This window comes from Tachyglossus aculeatus, chromosome 2 (genome assembly GCF_015852505.1).
Source record: "Tachyglossus aculeatus isolate mTacAcu1 chromosome 2, mTacAcu1.pri, whole genome shotgun sequence".
In the NCBI taxonomy this organism is placed as follows: Eukaryota; Metazoa; Chordata; class Mammalia; order Monotremata; family Tachyglossidae; genus Tachyglossus; species Tachyglossus aculeatus.
In genome coordinates, this window is record NC_052067.1 from 31,106,412 (window position 1) to 31,125,236 (window position 18,825).

An 18,825-nucleotide genomic window follows, 5' to 3' on the forward strand; every position below is an offset into this window, starting at 1 on the left:
ACCAAATTTTACGGTAAATAAGGGCAACCCTACATGACGCTTTGTGGAATTGGTTCTGCCAACTATTTGGCTTTTGGCTGAAGTGGCTAGAGGAACTCAATGACCAAAGTGGACTGGAGACAGAAGAAGAACAGAGAGGAGTGGGAGAGTGATGTCCAGCCCTCCTCTTTAACGGCCGCAGAAGCCACAACAGTACCAGTCCATCCAGGGAGTTTCTGGCAAGGCCAGAATGACAGAACAGTAGTGGGTCTGGAAGGATTCACGTGAAGACTCATGATGGGCCAGTTTATCCACAGTAGTGGGGGGTAGCTATTAGTGCCACTGCAGGAGGACAAAAAGTTAAGGACATGGTGCCTCTTCTCCTCTCCACTCCCTTTCTCCACTGGCTGCCAATGCGTCCACCCAGGTAATGGTGACAGCATGGCTATCGTGAGTAGAAGGGAATGCTGACCGTGGCAGTCACTCGGTGAGACTCCTTTTCTCTTTCCTCCTCCTCCCTTTCCTATTTCTCTTATCTTCGGTCCCACCCTGTCATCGTCACCACCACTCTCAAACACCTGCATTCGGAGCCCTACACATTTGCCTGGTGCTTTCATAGAGTTAAGAGATTTGGTACAGTGTTGTAGAGGAAGGGGCACATTCTTTGTCTCAGGAGTGACTTCTTAACTGGAGAAAAATGGCAAGGATGCATAAAAGATGGAAGGTGTTGGGAGATGAAGATGGGAACAGATAGACACAAATAGACATGGTCCCTGCCTGCCTTTAAGAAATTTTCAGTCAGTGATGTAGAGACTTAGAGCCAGCTAAGGATGGTTGAGAGCAGGGCTTTGCACATAGTAAGCACTTAATAAATGCCATCATTATTATTATTATTACCTGCCAATGTCTTTTCTTTTAGTGTCCTTTTCTCTAACTCACCTGCTTAAGGCCCTGCTCTCGACCATCCTTAGCTGGCTCTAAGTCTCTATGTCACTGACTGAAAATTCCTTAAAGGCAGGGACCATGTCTATTTATGCCTATCTGTTTCCATCTTCATCTCCCAACACCTTCCATCTTTTATGCATCCTTGCCATTTTTCTCCAGTTAAGAAGTCACTCCTGAGACAAAGAATGTGCCCCTTCCTCTATTACACTGTAACCTATTGAACCCCTCTATCATACCTACTACAATGTTTAGTACCTTTCCAAAACACCTGCACAATTAACATTCAAACAAATTAGTGGTCTAATAGGATCAGTTATATTTTCAAACTTTTGAAGAATCCTGAACCAGTTTTTAAGATGTGAAACAAGTGAACTGTTTTCTTTGGGGAGGTGTATTAACATTTTCAAGGAACAGAAGCAGAGAAGCAGCACACCTAGTGGATAGAGCACAGGCCCGGGAATCAGAAGGATGTGGGTTCTAATCATGGCTCCACCATGTGTCTGCTGTGTGACCTTGGGCAAGTAGCTTTACTTCTCTGGGCCTCAGTTACCTCATCTGCAAAATGGGGAGTAAGACTGTGAGGCCTGTGTGAACAATGCCTGGCACACAGTAAGCACTTACATTGTAAAAATATACACATGTCCCAAAATACCAGGGTATCTCAATAAAAACCTGGCACACTTCAGCAACTGTTGACTGGTAATCTGTTAATGACCTTCTTAAGAAACTACAGAAATCGGAATAAAGACCTTCACAATTTGGAGGTTTTAGTGATCAGGAAGGGCAAGCTGGCATATTTTGCCCTTGAAAACACTCCTCCCTCTGCCACCTTACCTACTTTCCAAACCACAAAAATCCCAGGTAGCCTGGGTTTCCACCCCTTCTCCTTTTAAAGCACTTAATTCAGTGATCTGCACACAAGAATTGTTGAATATCATTGATTGATTCTCCTGTCACTGGAATAATGTTATGCTGATTACCAATCACTGTGTAATTGTCAGGAAACCCTAAATGTGATTTTAGTGCAAGAAGTTATTTTTCCATACTCTAAACCAGATCAACCCATCAGTCAAATCCAGTACATTTGGATTTATTTAGAACCATCCTCAACACTCTCATAAATATTTGTTTTATTCAATTGGACATTCAATTATTTATTTTTACTTCTCTAGTTGTCAAAGCTTTTTTTATGTCTGTCTCCCCCAATAGAGTGGGCAGGGAATATGTCATTTCTTTATTCTGTAATTACCAGGCACTGACCAAGTGGGTGCTTAATAAATACTTAACTAGAAAGGGTTAATGTAAGCAATTCACTTTATCTTCTTTTTTATTTTAACTAAGCAGAGAAAAAAAATCTCCTGTGATTTAAGCAGGTGTTTGATTTCCTTGATCCCCACGGGATGCACCTATAAATAATACGCTTTATTATCACTGAGGATTTTTTTCTGTCATGTTTTGACAAGCCTAACAAAGCAGACATCTGAAAACTCAAGCTTCTTCCAAAAACATCACTCCATCAAAGTGTCATGTACTTACGTTCTCACTATGCGACAGGTGTGTTAAATGGGAGTTCCAACTCAGTCTATTTTATCAGCACTGCTTTTTCAGGATTTAGAACTGGAAATGTATCGGCTGATGTATCCGCCTGAAGCCATGCTGCCAACTCTGTGTTTTTCAAGCACACCATAACACATCTGTGCTTGTTGTCTTGGAGGGGACTGAAAGCTACTCTCCCAAGGCCCATACTTGCATAATCCATTTTTGTTCCAGGAATCTGGAAATTTTCTAGGTGAGGAGAAGACCATATGGTCTACCACAAATTGTCTTTTTAAAACAGTACGAAAATCCACAATATTCCAAACTTATATTGGTCATTTTGTTCTTGTTACTGAGTGCCACATAATTTCATCAACAAGTGCCATTTGGATTTACAGTAGGTAAGACTTATTTTAGAAAACATTTACACAAATAAATAAGAATTTCACTTAAGTGGAAATATTAGATGAAAAAGAACTCCCTCAACAACTGAACAGCAATAAGCACAATTACAGGGCTCCCTGCCCACCAATGAAGGCCCAGCCCCAATATATATTAATTCATTCATTCATTCAATCGTATTTATTGAGCACTTACTGTGTGCAGAGCACTGTACTGAGCGCTTGGGAAGTACAAGTTGGCAACATATAGAGATGGTCCCTACCCAACAACGGGCTCACAGTCTAGAAGCACAGTCTAGAAGATCTGATGAGGCTCTTAATAATCTGGACATAACCTCAATAACTGTAACATGATCTAGCACCTTTTCTGTACTGAAAACAAAAGACACTTTCATGAATGCATCCACACAGAATGCATTTTTCCAATTCAACAAGCAACTTCAATTTTTTTTAAGCACTGTTTAATGAAAATGTATTTTACGTGATCCTTCCAAGAAGTAAAATGTAAAATTAGAGGAGGGAAAGTGCACTTTAATTCTTCTGAAAGGAAACTTGCTACAGATTCAGCTGTCAACATTTTAATTCCCCGTTTAAAAATGGATTTTGCTTCCCCAAACCACTATTTTTTTGTCTCTTGTAGTGACTCAAAAACCATGTAAATAATGTCCAAAAAGTTTACCTTTTGTCAGGATTTTAATTAAATTAAGGTTGGTTCATTGTTACTTTTATTTCACTTTGAATTGTTAGGAAATGATTTAAAAAGCATCACCCAAGAACATAGCTGTCACTTTAACCCTAGCCTCATAGCAACGTGGGGTCCTAATAAATGTCAGGGTCTTTCCCAAAATATGAGAAAACATCTTCCTTCAATCTCGTATTAAAACCTCCACACTATTAGTTTTTACTCTTTCAAAGGAAAAGTACAATTCATCAAGCTTTAAAATCATAATTTACGGAGTTTCTGTTTGATGCGGAGGTGGATGGGCAGCCATCGGAGATTCTTGAGGAGTGGGGAGACATGGATGGACATCTTTATTGAAAAATGATCCAGGCAGCAGAGTGAAGAAAGGACTGGAGCGGGTAAGCGACAGGAGGCCAGGAGGTCAGAGAGGAGGCAGATACAGTAGTTAAGGCAGAATAGGATAAGTGTTTGGATCAGCATGGTAGCATTTTGGATGGAGAGGAAAGGACAGATTTTTGCAATGTTGTGAAGACAGAACTGCCAGGATTTGGTGACAGATTGACTATGTGGGTGAAATGACAAGGATGAGTCAAGGACAGTGCCAAGGTTACTTGCTTATGATATAGGGAGGATAGTGGCATTGCCTACAATGATGGGAAAGACGGGAGGGGCAGGGTTTGGTGGAAAGACAAGTTCAGTTTGGGACATGTTTAATTGGAGATGTCAGCAGGACATCCAGGTAGCTATAACCTCAAGATAGGAGGAAATACAAGATTGCAGTTTTTTTCAGAAGTTGTCATTTTATATTCAGCCAATATGTAAACCACTGGTTACCGAAATTTTTTGCCTCTCTTATCCACTTAGGAAGTAACCAAAAAATCACTGGTGTGTAGTACAGTAGTCCCTTACAAAAACTGGTCCAAATATCACCTATTTCATACTTGAATGATTCACATTCTAATATCAAAAATTTTCAATCAAGCAGTTTGGAAAATCAATACATGTCACTGGGGGCTTAATAATTCCCAAACACCCATTACACTAATGATGCAATTCTAAAAATAGATCTCTAGGCATTAGAGTGGGTCTACTGCATTTGTCCAATCAAAGTAAGTGACCTCTGCAACATACTCTTTTTTATACTCGGGAGACAGCAAAGGCCATCTAGAGACCAGCAGTATTTTTTAACAATGCTTTGACCCCTTTAGTTTATCAAGAGGTTAAAATATATGAGAAAAGGTGAATTAATCGCTCTCCTCCTAAAAGAAGGAAATGAAGAGAGACCCATGGGGGAATAGGGTCAGAAGGGTTTGCTTGTCCTCATTCTGATACTGATTTCTTGTGTGATTTTCTAGTCATTTTAACTTCCTGTACCTCAGATTCTCAGTCTGAAGAATTTTCCTCCTACTCTGGGATCCCAGGAGGATTTCCGTTTATATTGTGATTTGAGCGCTTAATTCACACAGTATATTTTAGGATGAAGGGAAATCTCTTTTGCTGGCATGATGCAGCAAAAAATAAGATTCTTTAATTATCCATGCATCCTTCTGGCAATTCAAAACAACAATCACTCCCTCTGCCCCAAACACACCGATATTCCTTAGGAAAATATAAATACTACTTTGGAGGATCAGGTTTTACATGGCTTTTCTCTATAAAAAAGGAAATAACTTCATTCTCACGCGTTCTGAAGCTCAGCTCTGCGGAACTGAAAGGGGCACTGATGTTGCAAAACACACGTCAAACACTACTACTCTCCACTCAACCCACTGAACCTGACAGGTCCTCTGACTAATGGAATAATTTAGCCCAGAAACGACTAACTAATTTTACCTTCTAATTGCATTTGAAATCATATGGAATGATGTATGGAATGGAGAGCATCATACATCATTTAGAAATTAAAGGCCAATTAATTTTCACAACTTTTAGAAAGTACATTAACCTAACAGTCTTGAGTAGACCATCCCATTTTTGGAGATACACGCACTCATTCATACTACTGTAGGACCATTTAGTAAATTATCTTTTTTGCACTGAAAGCCAGTAGCCAATTGACATACATCCCCAAAGGGAGCATACAGTCTGCTCCCCCAAAAGTATTGCACATAGAATGTGTGCCAGTATCGATTTCTTGGAATCCCTGGATAAAAACTCTATGATTCCATTGGATGACTCTCCACTCCTTTGGGGAAACATTATCTTTGAAAGCCCCATGAGATACAGTAGTAAGTAAATTAGAAAATTGAGAAAAAAAATCCATTCTAACATATTCATGACCTCAAATACTTTGCAATGAAAACAAAAAACACTACAAAATATCAGAGACATAAAATTGCATTGTGATTAATACAAACCACAATTTAACTTCAGGTTCCCTGTTCTCTTTTTTATATTAAATAATTCACAGATCTTTTTTGAACAGAGGCTGAACAGCAGACAAGTGGGGGAGTCTGGATTAGAATTCAGAACCTCTGACTCCCAGCCCTGTGCTCTTTCCATTAGCCCATGCTGCTTTCCCCCATTAGCATCAAACACAGTCTATTTTGGATTGCTCTTCTTGTGTAGATTTTTCATGAAAAGAGCCCGGGTTTGGAGTCAGAGGTCATGGGTTCTAATCCCACCTCCGCCACTTGTCTACTGTGTGACCTTGGGTAAGTCACTTCTCTGTGCCTCAGTTACCTCATCTGTAAAATGGGGATGAAGACTGTGAGCCCCATGTGGTACAACCTGATTACTTTGTATCTACCCCAGAGCTTAGAACAGTGCTTCGCACAGAGTAAGCTCTTAACAAATGCCATTATTATTATTAGATAAGGGTGCCCTAGAGCGCTCCCTGGCTTATTTTGCTCCTCTTTAAAATTATGTGAGAGAAAAATGATTAGAAATGAAACTAGTCTTCCAGGCAAGCACCAAAACGTTTTTCTTTAATATTGAGAAACTGTTTTAGTATCCACCATGTCTACCAACTCTAACATACTGTACTCTCCCAAATGCTTAGTACAGTGCTTTGCACACAGTAAGTACTCAATAAATACCATTGTTTGTTTGATTGACTGATTGCTGAACAAGACTTTGGCTACCAGGAGACCAGGGATCTAATGAAGCATATCTATCAACTAATAGTTAAAGCCCCTCCCAGGACTGCACATGGAAAGTGTCCAGTACTCTACCCATCTCGGCTACAGGAGGGCGAGTCAAGCAGAGACCTACCCATTCCATTTCTAGCTTGGGCAATGGCTAGTGAGTGGAAGGCAATCTGCTACATGTCAAAACTCACATGTACTAGGCAGCAGTGAAGGGTGGAGACTCAAGTTTACTGCGCGGATGAAGGCAAAGGTAAACTACCTCTTTATTCTTATCAAGAAAACTGTGTATACACCAATAGAAATATTGCAAATGGAGGAGGAGTGTTCTGGGAGAGAAGCGTCCACGGAGTCGCTATGGGTTGGAAACGACTCGACAGCATAAGACAAGACAATAGTTAAAGAGAAGCTTTGTTGTAAACTCATGGATTGATATGTCTAATCACGGAAGTACAATTCTAGACCTTATCTATACATTTATAAATAAAGATGCTCACATTTCTTAACTGGAGACTCCTGTCCATTGACAAACTCTAACTTCTCAAAGCAGGCTAATTGGACCTCGGGTACATAGCGGGAGGATGCCTCCTTTACTTCTAGTACTTTAGAACAATAAAATATCAAATGATTGCTTTGGGTAATACCAAGCTTGAAAGTGCTTAGTGCAAGGGCATGTTGAAGAGGTCTCTTGCAACGTTAGCTGAAGGTTAAGCACAGAATCTACTTTTGGGATTGAGGATTTTCACAAAATTAGGCAACTAAAATGAATCTTCTGTAAAGTACCCACTACACCATCTAGTTCATCTCTCTGAATAAGACCAAATTAAGTCATTCCAGACAGAAAACCTTCTTCAGAAATCCATTACAATCCACATTCCTTCCTCTCCATCCAAATAGTCCCACCCTGACTCGTGCTATCTCCTGATACAGAATAGAATTCTGCATCCTCCTTCCTAGGCTTCCAGCCTCCTGCTCTTCTTCAGTCTATGCTACACTCTGCTTCCTGAACTATCTTTCTAAAACCATCATTTGGTAGACAAATCTTCACTCAACATGAACTGCGCTATTATTACTACTCACATACAACCATTTGTATGTAGCAATTTTGTACATATTTACTACACCACATTTATGCACCCACTGTCCTCCTTCATCCTAAATGTAAATTCTTTCAGCATCTATCTCTCCAGATAGACTGTAAAGTCCTCTAGGGCAGGTAAAGTGTACAGCATCTCTGTGTACAGCAAAGTTTAAGATTCAGGGATACCACAGATCAATGCAATGGCTACCCATGTCCCCCTCAATGAAACAGAAACTTCTCATTATTGGTATCAACCTTTCCGCCAGCTTTTTCCTTCTTTCTTAGGATTTTTGTTGGTAACTTTGATTAGACCAAACAAGTCTGACATTAACAGAGATTTAAAAGGCTATTTCTAAGTGAATCAGTTCAGGGTGCCACAGATTTGGATATACAGCAAAACATATGGTTGGGAAGCCCAAATTACTGAAAGTGAAAGTGTAAGCTACTTAGCTCAGGAAACTACATCGCATTATTGATATCTCCTGACAGCTGCTTCAAATCCAGCTTCAACTGTACTTACATATCTAACTGGATATGCTAAAGAGAGTTATTCATCTTAGACAAACATGTGCTTCATCCTATAATAAATCAATTTTGTCCCAAGGGGTTAGGAAATAGCACTTTATCCATGAACACACACCCAAATATACTTTCTTCAAGGACAAAAAAAAGCCTCCAGAATAGAAAATATTCTATTCTATTCTATGTCATGCACTGTACTAAGCACTGGGGTAGAGAAAAGATAATCAGGATGATCACAGTCCCGATCCCACAAAGGGCTCACAATCTAAGTATGAGAGAGCAGGTATTTAACTCCAATTTTAGAGATGAGAAAATTAAGGCAGGGAAGTTAAATGACTTGCCAAGATCACAGAAAGCAAACAGAGATTACACCCCAGCTCCTCTAACTCTCCAGCCCATGCTCTTTCCACTAGGCCATGCTACTTTTACACCTTTTTGAAAGTTACCACCGTGGATTCCATTTTCTTATGAAAAAACAGTTTTCCATGTAAAATAAATATGTGCATGAGAAATTCTCTTTGACATATTTTATGAGAATTATTGATATTTACATATTCTTTACTTGAACAGAAAATTTCGGTGTTAAGAATGGTGGCAAAATAATTGTGAATCAGTAAGAGCAATTGTTATCTATTAGCCACAATGTCCCAGAAAACATTACAAATTTAATAAACCAAATGTGATAGATTATTTAATCCCATCTGAAATAAAGCCACCTCCAGAGTCAAATGAATCGCCTGTGAAATCACTTCCCTGCAGTTAGAGTCAGGGTGTTAGCAGTGAGAAAAATAAAAAATAATCAGCCAGAGACCCATGACCAAGTTTATCCTGTCATTTTTTGCTGAGCCACGACAGGCCCTGGTTGCTGCTATGATATTTCAGCTTACAAAGATGATTTTCAATGACAATCTGTGTGAAAATGCCATTTCTAATGGCAGAACTTCAACGAAAATAAGCCTATGTTCAGAGAGCCCCATAGGGGAATCCTTATCTACCTAAGAAAATGTATTGATACGCAAGGGAAAGCATTGGTTGTGCATGTGTATATATGTGGAGGTGACACTAATACAGATAGTAATTCAACAAATCTGCACGATTTGCCCTACCATCATGGGACAACCAAATTTGCTCAGAGGCTTATTGTAGCTTATGTCTATTAGTAGGTTTCTATAACATTATAAGGTGTATTATTGGTTACTATTAGCTAAGCACGGCAGTATACAAAAATGATTACATTTGATTGACACAGTTGCTGTTCCACACAATCTAAGAGGCTCAATCCAAGAGGTAGGGAGAGTGGGTATCTTATCCCCATTATTCCAATGAGGAAAATGAAGTACAGAGTGGTTAAGTAACTAGTCCAAGGTCCTACAGCAGGGCTATTAGCAAAGCTGGGATAAGAAACCAGGTGTCTTTACTCCCTGTCCCATATGTTCTTTCCACTAGGCCATGCTGCCTTCCCAGGTACTTGTCATGAGGTCTACATGTATCTTGATATTGCTCTCTACACTTTTCCTGTACCTGCTCTGCTGCAAAAATCTGCTTTCAGATTTCAAGTCACATTGTAATTCAGAGGTCCTGATTGATGATTCTGATTAGGGTCTTTCAGCAATGGGAAACAATGACATATCCTCCTGGCAGTGTTCTTAGCTTACTCATTTTTTTTTAAGAACCGAAGAATCCGGAATTTCCTTTAGAAGACTGGCAATCAGACTGTGGCAACATCAAAGCATTAAGCTTAACACCAAACTAAAAATAATCAAAGCTATAGTAATTAGTGCCCAACCTTCTTCCATATAGCTGTGAAATCTGGTTCTTACCTATGAAGCTGGCTTAGCCAGCTTCTCAAGCAATTTCACTGTCATCAAAAACCATTCTCAACGGCCAATGGCAACGTGATCACAAGTGACAGAGTCTTAAAATGTGGTCACTCACTCTCCAGCACTGGGGAAATGCTCACTGAAACACAGCTTTGCTGGGAGAAACTGGGAGGAGATGAGGTGACAAGAAATCAGGTTATCCTGGTCTGGGGAAGGGCTCACAGTATGGCCTAATGGATAGAGCATGGACCTCAGAGTCAGAAGGACCTGGTTTCTAATCCCAGTTCAGCCACTCACCTGCTGTATGACCTTGGGCAAGCCATTTCACTTCTCTGTGCCTCAGTTCCCTCATCTACAAAATGGGGATTAAGTTTGTGAGCCCTATGTGGGGACTGGGGCTGTGTCTAACCTGATCTGCTTGTTTCCACCCCAGCACTTAGTACTGTGTCTGGCACACAGTAACTGCTTAACAAATACCACAATTATTATAATTAGTTTCATTATTATTATTATTACTATTTGGAGCTTGGAACCTGATGATAAAGAGTCTTAGATGGAGACAAGTGATCACTGGAAGCCTCTGGGAGTTTTTCCAAAAGATGATCATGGCAATGCTATCCATGAGCACAAGACTAGTTAAAATAAATGATACACCCTTTATCACACTGAGTTCATGTAGAATATCATATGGTTTACAGCCACGGATACTGTTTGCGAGACCCAGCAATGTCTGCATCTCCTCCTCCTCCTCTTCACGGACTGCTGACAAAATCAATCAGTCATATTTGTAGAGCACTTTCTATGTGCAGAGCACAACACAATAGACTTGGTGGACACATTCCTAACCACAATGAAAATGATCTATTCCATCTCATCCCAACCAACCTCGGCAACTCTTGTGCCGCTACTGTTTCTCAGAAGGCCATGGCAGTTTTGCACTGCTTCAGCTAACTCTTAGAGTGTTCCGTCCACCCAGCCTACAACCGCTTCACTTCATCTCCCGATACCACAGCTATTTCTTGACATCCTTCCTTTGCATATATAGCCAGTACAGGGAAAGGCAAAATAGCTCCAACTGCACTCCAGTGCAAAAAGAGTGGCTATGATCCAGGATTTGTCTTGTCATGTGATATTAGGAAACTTGGGTGAAATCATTATAAGAGAAAAGTGACATCTGTGACAGGCCAGGATTCCCAACCATGAAACAGGACGGACAGGACCTCGCTCTAAATATTTCAACTGGATCTGGAGTCTCATGCTGCACTGGCACCAAACTCTCTTTGGTTTTCAAAAAAAGTCACACCAGCTTTCTTAATCTTTCATTTTTTAAAAATAATATTCTACTCTATTCCATCTTAAAAATGGAAAGTAGCGTGGCTCAGTGCAAAGAGCACGGGCTTTAGAGTCAGAGGTCATGGGTTCAAACCCTGGCTCTGCCAATTGTCAGCTGTGTGACTTTGGGCAAGTCACTTAACTTCTCTGTGCCTCAGTTCCCTCATCTGTAGGATGGGGATTAAGACTGTGAGCCCCCTGTGGGACAACCTGATCATCTTGTAATCTCCCCAGCAATTAGAACAGTGCTTTGCACATAGTTAGCACTTAATAAATGCCAACATTATTATTAGCAGTAGTAGTAATAATAATAATAAAATGGTTTTTAAAGCTTTAGGAGATCCATGCTCTATTCATTACTTCCTAACCTTTTTGGTTAACTTCTTAGGGTTTCGGTTTCCCCAGGGAGAAAAGGAAAGGTTAAAAACTGCTCTGTGACTTAATGGTTGAGAAAATTGCATCCGCAGAGAGAGAATCTCTTGCTCACTGCACAAAGCTATGTTTGTTAAAATGTAACAGTGCATCCTTTCTGGCCCCTTGCCATTCAAGGTGAACAATGCAATGTTCAAGGTAATCATTCAAGGTAAAGGGATGTCCCAGCTCCATTAGGCATGTCAATGAGTTGTTTTTGAAGTAGTGGTGATGCGTTGCACTGAACCATACTCAGTCTCTTGCCTAATGTCCCTAAGTGCTTTAAAAAACACTAACAAAAAGAACGAGTGCAGTACGTAGTCATGGAAAATCTCTCTAAGATCTCAACAGGAGTAGACACTACTATGCCTTCACATTTGAAACCAATCATTAGATAGGCTAATTGTAGTGACTTAATAAGGACAGAGACGAAGGAGCCTTTTTCTACTTTTTGGCCTAAACCTGGGGGGAAATTGACAAATTAAATAATCAAATAACTGTTTGTGTGCCAACAAGCAGGTAAGTCTTCAAGGGGCAAAACGACAGCTCACTTCCCCCCAAATCCAGGACCTACATGTTCATTAATGGCGGAAATTTTTTTTTTCAGCTTTGGCAAACACAAAAGGAGTTTACAACTAGTTCTTTTTGTTGCAAAGTGTGTGGCAATGTATCTTTTTGAACTTGGGCTAACATGGATTTTTGACCACGTGATTCTGGCCCAAGCACTTGCTATATTCACTCAGTCATATTTTTTGAGCGCTTACTGTGTGCAGAGCACTGTAAGAAACACTTGGAAAGTACAATTCGGCAACAGATAGAGACAACCCCTACCCAACAATGGGCTCACAGTCTTATTATCATATTATTATCACTATTTACTTATCCCACCTCAATTACTGCATCAGCCTCCTTGCTGACCTCCCCTCTCTAGGCCATGCTTTGCTCTGCTCTCTGGACCATTTCTCTGAGAAATCATTCTGTACTTCTCGCCAGAACTCAAGGTTAGAGAAGCAGCATGGTGTAGTGGACAGAGCACCAGCCTAGGAGTCAGAAGGTCATGGGCTCTATTTCCGGCTCCACCACTTGCTGTTGGGTGACCTTGGGTAAGTCACTTCACTTCTCTGTGTCTCAGTTACCTTATCTATAAAGTGGGAATTGAGACTGTGAGTCCCACATGGTATTGGAACTCTGTCCAAGTTGATTTGCGTGTATCCACCCCAGCACTTAATACAGTGCCTGGAACATAGTAAGCACTTAACGGAAACATATTAACAGAGACAAACAAATCAAGGGCCTCCAATGGTTGCCCATCCATATCCACTTTAGGTAGAAACTCCTCACCGTCAGATTCAAGGCAATCATTCGACTCTTTCCTCCTTACTTATCCTGACACTTCCACAACACCCCAGCCTGCACCATTGGCTTCTCTAATAATGAACCTACTCACTGACCCTCTTGCCTCATTCACCTTCAACTTCTTGGTCTCACCCTCCCTCCTGCCTAGAACTGCCTCTCCCTTGATATCAGAGAAGCAGCGTGGCTCAGTGGAAAGAGCACGGGCTTTGGAGTCAAAGGTCATGGGTTCAAATTCCGACCCCACCACTTGTCAGCTGTGTGACTTTGGGCAAGTCACTTAAATTATCTGTGCATCAGTTCCCTCATCTGTAAAATGGGGATTAAGACTGTAAACCCATTGTGGGACAACCTGATTACCTTGTATCCCCCCAGCGCTTAGAGCAGTGCTTGGCACATCGTAAGCGCTTAAGAAATGCCATCATCATTATTATTATTATCCAACAGATCATTACAGTCCCCATCTTGAAAGCCTGTTTAAAACCATATCTTCTCCCAGAAGCCTGTCCTAACTAAACTCTTACCTCCCCACCCTATCCTCCCTTGCTTCTGTGGGACTGTCTCTATATGTTGCCAACTTGTACTTCCCAAGCACTTAGTACAGTGCTCTGCACACAATAAGTGCTCAATAAATACGATTGATTGATTGATTCTGTGTTGCCTGCGTACTTAGATCTGTGACTTCTAAGCTCTTTGATACTCACTCCATCCCCACCTCCAGAGGAATTATGCTCATATCCATATACTCTGCGGCTTTCCCTATGTCATTTATTTTAACATTTATCTCCCACGGTGGATTGTAAACTTCTTGAAGGAAATACTCATACTCCCCCAAGAAGTTAGTATGCTCCTCTGCTTGGAGTTGTTGTTGTTGTCTTATGCTGTCGAGTCCTCTCTGACCCATAACGATGCCATGGACACATCTCTCCCAGAACACCCCACCTCCATCTGCAATCATTCCGATAGAGTATCCGTAGTGTTTCCTTGGTAAAAATATGGAAGTGGTTTACCATTGCCTCTTTCCACACAATACACTTGAGTCTCTGCCCTCAACTCTCTCCCGTGCTGCTGCTGCTGCCCAGAAAAGGTGAGTTTTGACATGTAGCAGACTGCCTTCCACTCGCTAGCCACTGTCCAAGCTAGAAATGGAATGAATATAATAATAATGGCATTTGTTAAGTGCTTACTATGTGCAAAGCACTGTTCTAAGCGCTGGGGAGGATACAAGGTGATTAAGTTGTCCCACGTGGGGCTCACAGTCAATCCCCATTTTACAGATGAGGTAACTGAGGCTCAGAGAAGTTACGTGACTTGCCCAAGGTCACACAGCAGACATTTGGCGGAGCCGGGATTCGAACCCCTGACCTCTGACTCCAAAGCCCGTGCTCTTTCCTCTGAGCCATGCTGCTTCTCCGCAAATATGCCTCTGCTTGACTCTCCCTCCCTTAGACGAGACTGGTAGAGTTCTGGAAACTCTCCAGGTTGGACCCTGAGAGCGGGGCTCAGCGGTAGCACTCAAATACTATTGATTGAACTTGTCTCCTGATTGACAGCTGCACCTTGGGAATGAATGGGACTCTGCCCTGTTTTCCTCCCTTATGGTTAGTCTTCCTAGATTCCTAGTCTATACTGCTGCATCCCCCATAAGCATTTACCTCTCTGGATTCAAAATTCCATTCACAAAGGATTATGTACCCCATAGAGGTCCATTACTAGGTATCAAAAATCTGAAAAAGACACTTTATAGAGATTTTCATTTCATTTTAATCAAATTAATTTTCTAAAAGAGGAGGAAGAATAAAAAGGCAGTTTGTATGGTATTTGTTACACTACGTGCTAGGCACTATACTAAGTGCTAGGGTAGATACAAGTAAATCAGGATGGACACAGACCATGTCCTACAAGACGCTCACAAGTCCTATCCCCATTTTACAGATGAGGGAAGTGAGGCACAGAGAAGTTAAGTGACTTACCTAAGGTCACACAGCAGACAAATGGCAGAGCTGGGATAAGAATCCAGGTTCTTTTGATGCCCAGGACCACATTCTATCCACTACACCAGGCTGCTTCTCAACGACAAAAGCCACTATCCTTTAATTTATTGAGCTAATCACAGTGCACTAAGGTAATATAGAGCAGACTGCATGAGAAAGGACAGTCACCATAAATTAGTTAACCCAATTTATTTACAAGCTTATGCAAAACAGGCCAGTTTTGTGGTTTGTTTCACTGCCTCCGAAATGTATGGACTGAAACTCTAAGATATTTTTTCCTAAGTGAACTTTTTAAAAAAGGCACACCAGGTCAGCAGGGTCAGGATGGTGACACGAACACAGCATCATCATAGTTCTGCTCTTGTAAGTCCCACTGCTAAACATAACCCTGACCTCCAAACTGAGGAGGAGGCTTCTAGCAGAGATGGTGGCAAGACCAGGAGTGTGGCAAGGACAACACAGTTGAAGGTCAGTCAGTGGCGAAGCAGTAGACAATCAATGGTGGGTATATCAGACAGGACAGCCCACCACTTGAACCTTTGGCCCATGGGAGTTGCCAATTGCCTTTCCCGTTCCCAATTCCTTTCTGAGTTTTAGGACAGAAGCCACAAACATAAACCCAGTGTCATGGATATTTTATCCACAATTACTTTTAGGGTAAGCTCCTCCACTAGACTGCAAGCTTCTTGAGAGAAGGGATTAATACTCATCCTCAGGACTGGGGTATGTACGTTTGCTCAACTGCGCATTCCATAATTTATTTTGATTACTCCATTTGTAAATACTTTCAGATTAGTCTTCCCAGTTAGAGCATAAGCTCCTTGTGGGAAAGGAATATGTCACTTGCTTGTTTTGTACTTATCATGTGAGCAGGTTCAGGGCACTGTACCCAGTGAGTGCTCAATAAATACTACTGCTACTCTTAAGGCGTATGCTCCTAAACAGAGCTCTGACAAAGTAGGGGCTCAATGACTACTGAAGATGATAGTGAAAAGAAACATCCTATCTTTGACTTCAAAAGTCATGAAATTCTAACAGAGGAGAGAACCCCACAGCAGGCATTCCTAGTCTTTCCTAATTTTCTTCTGTGACACAAAGCACCAACCAGAATGCCCGAGTAAGGAAGGAGCAAGATTTGATATGCAACTAATAATTCAAACGTTTACATATGACAAGCAGATCCAACAGGTTCAGTAAATACAGACAAACTTTATTAGCTAAACTGCTAATTCAAATTATCAGCGGAACTGTTATTCCGAGCCCATGAACATTTCATTTTAAACATGCCCATTACTCTAAATTCCTATTAATTCAATTCTCCAATGAGCTCAGCTGCCTGAGAGGCACATTTCCATTTGCAGTTGCTGACACCCAGAAGAGATGGCCAGAAATTCCAACTCACTTGGAGACTACTAAGAATGTGACTGAATTAGATACTGTTCTCTTCATCTGGACACCAAAAATACATGGCAGCGCTCAGTTTAGCAAAATCACATTTGGGACTGGACTAACTACCAACTCTCTTATACTGTACTTGCCCAAAGCACTTAATTCAATGTTATGTACAGAGTAGGCACTCGATAAACATGACTGATTGATTGACTAGGTTGTCTCTGTCTTTAAATAAGTGATACTACATAAGGAAATGGGTCAGGCAGGTGCTCTCAGCTCTTTTTCTTAAAAACTTAAAATATTTATCAAGAGTATGGGGTTCAATTAATTTTGAATCATTGCAAATGGTCCAACAGGCACCTCTACAATAACATTTCTAAGATTATGCATGACTGCCACCCGTGATCTTATTTGAAAAGTAGAAACCTAATTAGTTCAGAGAGAACAATTAAACTCAGACATGTTGAAAGTTACATAGCAGCTATTGCATCATATCTGAAAACAGAAGGCGCTTACTGGAGCGTGCTGCCCTCATTTCCAGCCAGCCCAATTATCTGTGAAAACTGACACACTGGACTCTTTGTCCTCTCTAAATCCCCCTAAATCCCTAAGTAGCCCTTAACAAATGCATCCATTTCACACATGGGAGCAGAAGCCGGAGACCGAAATACATGAGCTGTAACAGCCAAAGCAGCAACCAACAAGGATTTTCTTGAAAACAGATCAGTTTCCCCCTCAGTTATTTCTAGTTCCTTTATCGGAAATACCAGTGCTAGGGCTTCACCCAGTAATTTCAAGGGGCTGACCCAAAGCTCTATTCAGTGTAATCTTATTTGAAGAAGTAGCAGGATACTGAGGACAGCACCTGTGATCAGGAGTTAGGTGCACTAAGTTCTAATCAATCAACCAATCAATCGTATTTATTGAGCGCTTACTGTGTGCAGACCACTGTACTACGCACTTGGGAAGTACAAGTTGGCAACATACAGAGACAGTCCCTACCCAACAGTGGGCTCACAGTCTAAAAGGGGGAGACAGAGAACAAAACCAAACATATTAACAAAATAAAATAAATAGAATAGATATGTACAAGTAAAATAAATAAATAAATAAATACAGTAATAAATATGTACAAACATATATACAGGTGCTGTGGGGAAGGGAAGGAGGTAAGATGAGAGGGATGGAGAGGGGGACAAGGGGGAGAGGAAGGAAGGGGCTCAGTCTGGGAAGGCCTCCTGGAGGAGGTGAGCTCTCAGTACGGCCTTGAAGGGAGAGCCTTGAAGGGAGGCCCTTCAAGGCCCTTCTAACATGTTAACAATATTAAAATTCATTGAATGTGTAAAGAAATTCTATTTCTTCCCAAAGTCTTTACACATTATCTTATCCTCAGAAGAATGCAAAGAGGCAAGCATTTCCCCCAATTCCCGGACAAGAAATCTGTGGTACCAGAGAGGTCAAGTGGTGTACCTGAAGCGCTTAGTAGAGTGCTCTGCACACAGTAAGTGTTCAATAAATACGACTGAATGAATGAATGAATGAGATCACCCAGCAGGCCAGGGGCTGAGCTAGAACCAGAACCCTAAAATCTCCTGAAGTCTCATGATTTCCAAAAGTGCCCAGCTCTTCCCAACATCTCTCTCTTGCATTAGAATATATATATATCTTTGTCCTTGTCTCTGATGTTTCTCAATCATCCAATATTTACTGAGTGCGTATTTTGTGCAGAGCACTCTACTGAGCACTTGGGAAAGTAAACTACAATAGAGTCAGCAGATGTGATCCCAGCCCTTAAGGAGCTTACAGACTACAGGAGTAGCTTACATCTTCCTCTAGACCGCAAGCTCACTGTGGGCAGGGAATGTGTCTAACAACTCCGTTACGTTGTTATATTGTATTCTTCCAAGCGCTTAGTACAGTGCTCTGCACATAGTAAGTGCCCAATAAATATGATTGACTGATTGTTAGGCCCTTCCTTGTGTAGGCTTATGAGAAGCAGCTTGGCTTAGTGGAAAGAGCACGGGCTTGGGAGTCAGATGTGGTGCGTTTGAATCCTGACCCCACCACTTGTCAGCTGTGTGGCTTTGGACAAGTCACTTAACTTCACTGCCTCAGTTACCTCATCTGTAAAATGGGGATTAGGATTGTGAGCCCCACGTGGGACAACCTGATCACCTTGCATCTACCCTAGCGCTTAGAACAGTGCTTGGCATATAATAAGTGCTTAAAAAAAACCCATCATCATCATTATTATTATTATGTTGTCATCTTTTCTCTCTCTCCTCCTTTAT

The 18,825-nt window shown here is 41.2% G+C and overlaps 1 protein-coding gene and 1 non-coding gene across 2 annotated transcripts in view; one reads left to right on the forward strand and one right to left on the reverse strand.

The window, feature by feature from the left end:
- Positions 1-18,825, reverse strand: part of KCNH8 (potassium voltage-gated channel subfamily H member 8) — a 268,495-nt gene that overhangs the window by 212,098 nt on the left and 37,572 nt on the right. The gene's annotated exons all lie outside the window — the stretch shown is intronic.
- On the forward strand, positions 6,676-6,813 carry LOC119924472. Its single transcript, XR_005449184.1, has one exon. It is a non-coding gene; the product is annotated as a small nucleolar RNA SNORA7 (small nucleolar RNA).